General features: G+C 39.0%; 1 pseudogene; it reads left to right on the forward strand.

Annotated features, from left to right (window-relative positions):
* Positions 1 to 6,204: 6,204 nt before the first annotated feature.
* Positions 6,205 to 6,664, forward strand: LOC124963693 (succinate dehydrogenase [ubiquinone] cytochrome b small subunit, mitochondrial-like; annotated as a pseudogene).
* The last annotated feature ends 2,771 nt before the right edge of the window (positions 6,665 to 9,435 follow it).

Consider the following 9,435-nt stretch of genomic DNA (forward strand, 5'->3'; position numbering starts at 1 on the left):
TTCAGTTCCTTGAGGTCTGTTATTCAGAGTCCTCCTTCACATCCTTGTCCCATGAACCTGTCAAAAAGTAGTTCATGACACAGCTGCTGGCTATCCTTAGCAAATAAATCAACAAGAGGGAGCAAAACAAATGTCCTTTGAAAGGCAATTGTATAAGAATGTGAGCATCAAGGGACAGAGATCATTAGGGACTCAGAGACTGCTGACCATAGCGCATATTCAAAATAATCAAAAACTGGAAATAAACCACTAGGATCAAGATGTTGTGTTGTTGTAATCCAGCTGAATATTATATTACTTTGAACAAAAGAAGCCAGAGACAAACAAATCATAGAGTTTTGTCCTCTATATAAAGGGTTAAAAATGGGCACAACTCCCTTATGGTGTTTATCTGTTGGAAGTGGGATGAAGGTGCGTGAAGAAGTGTCACTGGATGCTGAGTAAGTTCTGTGTTTTGAAAGAGTGTGATGCTTCTATGTGTATCTACTTTGTATTCACTGAGCTGCATACATAATTTGCACACTTCTCTTTCTCACTTGCTCTCTTTATATATACACACACACATATAAACACATGCATGCATATATATAATATACATACATATGGAATATATGTATACATATGTGTATAGGTATACACACATATATCAATATTTATTTAAAAATTGACTTTATTCTGCTACTAAGGAGATTCATTATTTGAGGTCTAAGACCAGTGCACCTGATGCCTTCATTTTGTAGGCCCCTTTCTCATGGATAACTAGGCTGAATTGGAATTTGAGTGCTGAGTCAGGACTGTATCTGCAGTACTGATGTCTTGGTTCATTATTCCTTCCCCATTTTCATCTCCAGAAAACTCCTAAGTATCTAAAACATTGTGATTAAAAGCCACCTTGAGACTGAACAGTTTTAAAAATTAAAACGAGTTGCAGATATAATTTCTTTGCAACTGATTTCATAAAAGAAACCCAGAAGGGCTGGAGATGTGAGGATTCTTGTCCCTGGTGAAAACAGTGAACAGGGAGGGCAGGGGTGATGATTCCACCATGGGGAAAGATTTAAGGCTCCAACCTTAAGGAGGAAAGCTCAAGAGGAATCTTTATAGAAACCAGAGATTCAATAAAAATGGACAGTGTTCAGAGTGAGCTGAGAGATAGAGACAGAAAGAAATAGCTAGCATATCAGAAACAATTAAAATGAAAACGAAAAAATGAACAACAGGAGAAGTAGCTGTCGATTGACAAAGTTGTCTTATTGGAGGAGAAAAAAACCTCAAAAGACACAGAGGAAAAGGCTGAGGCGGCTTTGGGCTGAACTCAGCTCAGAAGGAGAAAGAACTGGGCTATGGAGGAATGAAAGATCTGGAAGAAGAAATCACAGGCAGTAATGAAGGAGAAAGGCTGTTAGTGAGTGAGGCAGGTCCAAGTCTTGTGTCAGGGTCATGGCTGGAGGAAGGGCAGCTCTGGGCAGAGTGAAGCTGTAGTGGCAGGCCAGGGTCCAGTCAGCTGGCTATGATAAACTGTTAGTTGGCTTCATGTCACTATAATGAAATAGCAGAGGTAGCTAACTTTATCTTTAAAAAATAACTCACAGTTTAGGAGGTTGAAAGTCCAGATAACATCATGCAGACTCAGTGGCCACCTTTGGCTGCATTATGGCACTGGTCTCAGAACACACAGGACCTAGCAGGTAATTACATCTCAAACCAGGAGGAGGTTCCTCAAAGAGGGAGAGAGAGAGAGAGACCAAAGTACGCTTTATAACAATCTCTTCACAAGGACTCCCTTCCAAGAGCAACACTTCCAATGACCCACAGAACCCCCCCAGACTCTACTTTCCAAAGGTTCCATCACTACCCAACAGTGCCACACAGGGGGCCAAGTTTAACACATGGGATTTTGGGGGGCATTCAATATCCACATAATAACATGACCACACTTCATTTTTAATATTTTGGTGCATGTGTGGAAGGGTATTGCAGAATGTTACTCAAACTGAGGTCTGGCCATTATTAGTTTAGGACCCTTCCCCTAGGGCAATATATTTCATGTCTGCTTTGGAGTTAGAAAACTCACAAAATTCTTGGACAACCACAAACCTGAAATATGGGTCAACTTCTTGTTCAGTTTGATTTCTACATAAGCCATTGCATATTGATAAAGTTGATTTTCCCTCCATCAGCATGCAGTTATTTCCTGTCGGTGTGACTACTCTGTTATCCGAAGAGATTTATTCAAGTATCAGGGTGATAATATCCTTGAATTGGTACAAATATTGAATTAAAAGAATCAATCAAATGGATTTGCTGAGAAACTTGAGTTACAACAAGCAATTGATAGAGCTTTCAAGGTCTCCATGGTATTAAACATTTCATATACATATTTCATAAAGGAGAAATATTACACAAGCTTAGAATCTATTTGGTGAGAAGTGAACATTTTCCTAACACACTTTTACAGAAATCCTTGGTTAGAGTTGCTGAAAAAATGGGCTTAGTCATGTGTAGACTGAGAATAAAGTGGCCATACTAAAATCAGGCATTATGGCCAAGATGTCCCTTGCATGGAGGGCACATTGACTATAGTCTGATTTGTTATTAGATTTCTTTAATAACTACTTTCAAATTTTATTTTACACATGTCTTTAAATAAATCCTTTTCTTCTGGATAGCCTTGTAGAACCATGAGTTTGTCATCCCCTGGCCAGCTCCTGTCTAATGAGACAATGACTCTTGTTTGAATTCTTCTCTTTCTTGTCACAAAAGGGGACATTAAGGATGGTCAGTTCTCCCAAGAAGGCATGCACAGGGAAGGTGACTAAATATGTCTAGCCACACATACTCTTCCTGTTTTCATCTCTTTTTGCTGTTGCTCCTTGTTATATGCCCAAAGCAATCAGGAAGAGGCCTCTTTTTGCTTACTAAGAAGTTGGTATTTCAGCTCTCTATGCCTTCTAAATTATTCCTTTGAGCATTTGAAGTTGTATGCAAATGATGGCTTCCTCTCTTCAAGCTGGAGTTGGGAGGTCTACAATGCTGTCTGAGCAACTTATTTGAGTTTGGTTATACCTGATGGATTGGGTTAAGACTCTCACAACCCAATCATTTCTCCTCTGAGCCTTCTTGTGTTGCCTCACATGTGAGCTTTTGGGGGACACCTCATACCCAAACCATAACAAGGAAAGACAATAAGGTTGGTTTAGTACAGATGAAATTCTAGGGATGGAGATGTTTATTCAGATATTTAGGAAGGACTCAGTCATCCTCCTGCTTCAGCCTCCTGAGTAACAGGGACGAGAGGTGAATGTCACTATGCTCAGAGGAGGAGCTGCTTATTGCTGTGACTCACAATCTGCACTGAGTACCCCCTGAGCATCCCATCCTGAGTTTCTTAGGACTTTCCAGGTATTTATTTATTGCTGCTAAATTTCTCATCATTAACAGCTTTGAAGTCACCAACTCATTAAGTTCTTTGGAGACACTGACCCTCTCTTCTGTTGTCTGAGGAGCCACAATAAGACTTTATTGCTTAAAAGTCAGCAGAGAAGCACATGTAACCATTTAGTGTATAATAACCCTAAAATGAAAATTATTTTAGATTTTACAGAAAGATAAAGTGCACATTTGGACCATTTAGAAGTATGCACAAAAAGTATTTACTGGCTGAATTTTTATTTTCTGATTCTCTCTTCACCCTTGATCTTCTGTTTCTCTTTATCCATTTTCCTTGTGCCAACAGTTGACAACTGTGAATACAGTTGTCTTCACAGTCAGTCAAGTTTGCTGCTTTGATCAGAGAAGAGCATTCTCCAGCACAATGCTGGCTTTCCCAGCTCTCTCATGCAGAACTGGCATAGGCCAGAGCAGAGTAGACTTCCGCATACAGGAAGTGCCTGGCAGGCATTTGGCAGTGTTTTTCAGTCTCCCCAGAGAAGCTTAGAAGAACTCTTTTAGGAGTTCTCTTTCCTGATCCAGTGTTCCCAGTCTCTCAGTTCTCCTCTGGAGTGGACCACAAACTGTCAGCTCCTCCTGTCTCACTCACTCTTGTGAATGTGGTTGACAGTTTTGCTCTCACAGGCTGGCATTGGTTGATCAGATAAGGAACCAACACAAAGTGCCCAGCAAGGTTATTCTATATTCTCCTTTGCTTATCATACCATATGATACATATTATATTTATGCAGTGGATTTGTTTGAACATTGAGTAGATAATATTAAATTCAAAAGGAATAATTCAATACAAATAATGTTTTTAGTCCTGTAAAAATGTATTTAATGAGAACATTTGAAAAAAGAACCCAAGAAACATGACACTGAGAAAAATGAGTGTTATAGGGCTTATGGTACAAAGAAAACCCAAGCCCCTTTGCAAGATTTTCCACCAACTCATCCTCACTTCCCTTTCCATCTTCCTACTTGCTTTTTAGGAAGGTCTTCTCTTTCTTTCCTTCCTTTTCATTTTCTTCTTCTTTTTTCACTCTTTCTGTCATTTCATTACCAGAGAGAAATGGAAGAGAAGGAATCAAAAAGAGGTGATAATATTTAAAGAATATCAACATCCTGAAATCTGTTGACCCCTTGAATAAATTCAGCCTGGTTGGGAAGAAAGAAGAAAGACATTTATTCAGGGCTCATTAGGATTGCAACCCAGGAACACAGATTTAAGCAGTCTTGGGACTGTGTTCTGACTTTTAAGAAAATGGAGACCATATTGAAAGCTTAAAAGCACAAAAAGGAGGAGAATCACATTAGTTGCTTGTTGGGATTTTGGATTGGTGCTGGCAAAGGCAAGTTGTTCAGGATTGGACGACTATTAACAGTCTATGGGCATTTTCTCCTGAAGGGAGGAGAATGTTTCAGTTCAGTAACTTTGTGAAAACCAGAAAATAATGGTCCCCAGAGTGGCAGTTAGTTCCAAGAAGTCAGCTTACATCCTGGTACATATGAGCAGGTACAGGATCAAAAGTTTAGGTGCAGCTACATCTGAGATCCAAACTAACTGCTGTTCCCTGACTCCATTTTATGCGCTTTGGACCCAAATCATTTCTTTTTTAATATATTTCTTGACACATGTCAAATAGGAAGAAGTAAGAATGGAAGGAAGAGATACTGAGGAGATAAGAGAGCAAGTGTGTGATTTTCTGAAGACTACTAGAATAGGTCAATGCTGAGAAGATACCAAATAAAGGTTGTTAAAAAACAAAAACAAACAAACAAACAAAAAAACCCAGAAGACATTATTTGAAATAGAAGAACTTCTTTCCTAGAAAATAAGACGAACAGAAGCAGTTGGATTTTGGGTTCTGGCAGCAGATGATGACAGAGTTTTGCTTTCTTAGAGAAAGAGGGTCCCATGTACCAACCTGGCCTACCAGCCATTGCCTGGGCCAGATCAGCTGCAGGGCTCTGTTCTACTTGTTTTAGTACAGAATTATGGCATGTCCCCCATACTTGCCCTTTGAAATATAGCATTATAGCTTCCATCTGACATTCTCCCTGTTGTGTAGCCTCTTTAAATATGGGTTAAGCTAAGAAAGGCAAATGCTTCTCCCTAAAGTACAAACCCTTTTTCCCTTCCTATGAAACAGCAGCTAAAAATGGCTGTGAATGTGGGAATGATTCACAAGAAGCCAGCCTGCCACAGGAAAATTCAGATTTGCAGAAAGGATAAGAGTTCCTATAAAAACTCAGTTCTTTGCATATATTTTAAATGCAATTGAATTAGCACACACACACACACACACACACACACACACACAACACATACATACACACATATGAACACAGAATTAAGTCTGTAGCTTGTCAAAGAACCAATTGCTTGGAGGAAGGAACATCTAAGGAAGAGATGACTATGTACACCTGATTTTGTCAAGGTTATGCATTTCCTGTCTGTTTTTCTTCCTCTTTCTGTCCATTACTAACTTATGAAAAAATAATCATTGAGAAACTCCTATGTGTCCAGTACTATGGTAGGTATTATTTGATTGACAACGAAATTTGAAGCAAGGTGCTCACCTTGGGAAACTTTAAACCTGGAAATAGGCATGCACATAATCAAGCAGTAAATCCTATAATGTTCAAGGTAGGGGAAGACTCTTTACCCTGTTTGCTAATTTGCAACTTAGTTCATTCTTCCTTTTTGGAAGGTTTTCTGGAACCTACTTGGTGGACTCAATGATATCTCCGGGAGCCCTCCAAAGCGAGATGGTGGTTCTCTTGAGGCTGGGTGTCCTCTGTGGTGCTCAAGGAGGGTGAGCTCTGTTCCTCCAAACCCCCATGGTCAGACTTGTTCATGTCTCAGCATTTCTCCGGAACCGACCTAGTCCAGGATGGAGTGGAGCACAGCATATTCACCTGTCGCCAAACCGCCATTTTGGTTCCAAGGCTGCATCTCTTCACTGCACTAGTGAGAAGGTCCTCAGTGGTTTGCTCCTGGGTCTGCTTCCAGTTGCATATCCGAATCCTTGCTCTGCAATGGACTACTCCTTGGCTGTAGTCCTCACTCTCCATAGTCACTGAGGCCTTGGAGAAGTGGTTACTGTGTTTATGGGGATGCACGGCAGGCCTTTTGACACTCTCAGTTTTAACCTTTGCTAGGCTTTGTTATTTCAACTATCATGACGTGGACATCTGCATAGCTCTTGCCATACTGTGGAAGCTTTGACCTTTCTGACTTAATATCTTAAGAATTGATTGTATGCCTATTTGACTTTGCTCTGTCATGCCATTCAACTCGCAATAAGGAGAAAATAACAGACAAGTTCATTGGTGGACAGACCTTCTCCTAATCACATAATTATTTTAGAATTTAATTGTCGAGGAAAAGGTTTGAGAGGAAATCTATCCAAGAAATTTTGAGACCCAGTTCTGCATTCTAGTGAGTTAATGGGTTCTCTTCAAGCTCATGAGACTCACAGTGTAACTAAACTTTACATATGAGCTTTTGCCTTTTATCAGTCTCTTAAAGAGAATTCAGCTTTATTATTATCAATATATGATCATATTTCTGCATTTATCTAGGAAGTAATGTACAAAGGAAAAGACTGTTAATTCATGAGTAAAGACTTCTCAAAAAATGAGATAGTGTTTAATTTTGGAAACTTCCCTGTCTGTTCAGTTGATACGAGCTACTGATGGTTTTATGTCCTAGGGAGACTTTAAAATTAGGAGATGCTAAAATCTCAGATTACATATTTCTAAATCCTAGGTAGGAAAGATTGGAGAGCTTCTGAATTTAGAGATGATCCAGTTAGAGAAGATGTCTTCCTGGTAGACATATCAGAATATTACAAATTCTAAGCAGATTTAATCCTCAAATGTGTTTTACTTGTCCTAAAATAATCTGTCCACAAATATAAAACTAAAAATAATAAATTATTTTCTCACTGTGGGAATTGGTAATAAGAAAATGTACTTCATGTAGCAACAACAGGTGTTGGCGAGGACATGGGGAAAAAGGTACGCTCATACATTGCTAGTGGGGCTGCAAATTAGTGCAGCCATCTGGAAAGCAGAATGGAGATTCCTTAGAAAACTTGGAATGGAACCACTATTTGACCCAGCTATCCCACTCCTTGGCCTATACCCAAAGGACTTAAAATCAGCATACTAAAGAGATATAGCCACAACAATGTTCATAGCTACTCAATTCACAATAGCCAGACTGTGGAACCAACCTAGATGCCCTTCAATGGATGAATGGATAAAGAAACTGTGGTATATATACACAATGGAATATTACTCAGCCATAAAAATAATAAAATTATGGCATTTGCAGGCAAATGGATGAAATTAGAGAATATCATGCTAAGTGAGATAAGCCAATCTCAAAAAACTAAAGGACGATTGATCTCGCTGATAAGCGGATGATGACACATAATGGGGGGGTGGGAGGGGGGCAAGAATAGAGGAAGGAGGGACTGTATAGAGGGATAAGAGGGGTGGGAGGGGTGGGGGGGAGAAAAAATAACAGAATGAATCAAAAACTATTACCCTAGGTAAATGTATGATTACAAAAACAGTACGCCTCTACTTCATGTACAAACAGAGAAACAAGATGTATCCCATTTGTTTACAATAAAAATGAATTAAAAAATAAAAATGATTCATTATAGATCAAAAAAAAGAAAATGTACTTCATGAAAAGAAAAATTTTTTAAAATAAAATGTTACATGATAAAAAAGTGACATCTTTGAACTCTTAATTTATTTTTTTGTTCATGATATTTAATCCTAATTAACTCAACTTGAAAAAATGTGCCTAGAAAGCACATTCTAGAATCTTCCCTGCACTCCATGCCTTGAATGGCCTGCAAAGGCAGGGAACTCCATGGATGGTCACAGAGCTCAATGTGGTGTGTTGAATTATGCCTCTACCACAGGTGCTATGTGAAGTGCTGTCACATGGACAGAATCCATTTTCAAGGACCTGAGAATGTTCTAGAAAGGACAGTTGTGGATGTACCATATGTGCATGAAGTAGGGAGAAATTATTTCTAACTAGAGAAAATGAGCAAGAAAGCAGAGGAAATAAGATGAAGAACTAAGAGCGGGACATTTAGAAGGTTGAAAGAAATTCATAGATGGAAAGTAAGGGACATTGTTTGGAGTGATGGGATAAGCCTGACTCATTCCTTCATGCTGACCTTAGTGGGAGCTTTGCCAGCATTTGTATATCTTCTTATTTTAGTCTGCACTTTTCTTCAAGAAAGGTATTTAGAAGAGTCTATTTCCAGAAGCCTGTTTGGAGACACAAGGCTAGCAGCTGGCATGATAATGAGCCCATTTCAATAGAATAAATCCCATTACTATTAATATTAAGCAGCCACAGAATGATTCATGAAGCTCTTTTCAAAATTCAAAAAGTGCTTAATCAAAAGGAGAGGGAGGAGAAAGAATAAATAGAAATCTTGTCAGGAGTTGATTATTGTTGGCTTTCTCTAAGTCAGTGCTCTCTTGCTCAGGCTGACTGATGCCGAGGTGGGGCACACTGATTTATTTTATTAAATAAAATGTTGCATTTGGGTTAACAGAGAAAAAATCTAACAAAAGACCCCAAATGTCTAGGAAGTTGATTGATATTTTCACAAATCACACAACTGCCCTGGGGTGCTTAGGTTCTGTGTTCAGAGTTTTCAATAGGTTTCCAGCATTTTAATTTTATTTTGGCATCTTCCTCTCTGTTCCCTGGTTCTCATTACTTTTCTTTCTTTTCTTAATTGCTGCATTTTTATTATTCATAATAGGGGGATTCATTGTGACATATTTGACCATGCACATAACAAAATTTGGCCAATTTCACTTCCTAATGCCTCCCTTTTCTTTCCCTCTTCCCACCCTCTTGAACCATCTTCCACTTTATTGGTCTCCCTTCTATTTCATTATTGGGTCTTGCATTTTCATGCCTTTTGTTTCTTGAAAACTAGGTATCCCTAT

The sequence above is a fragment of the Sciurus carolinensis genome, chromosome 13, assembly GCF_902686445.1.
Source record: "Sciurus carolinensis chromosome 13, mSciCar1.2, whole genome shotgun sequence".
Taxonomy (NCBI): Eukaryota; Metazoa; Chordata; class Mammalia; order Rodentia; family Sciuridae; genus Sciurus; species Sciurus carolinensis.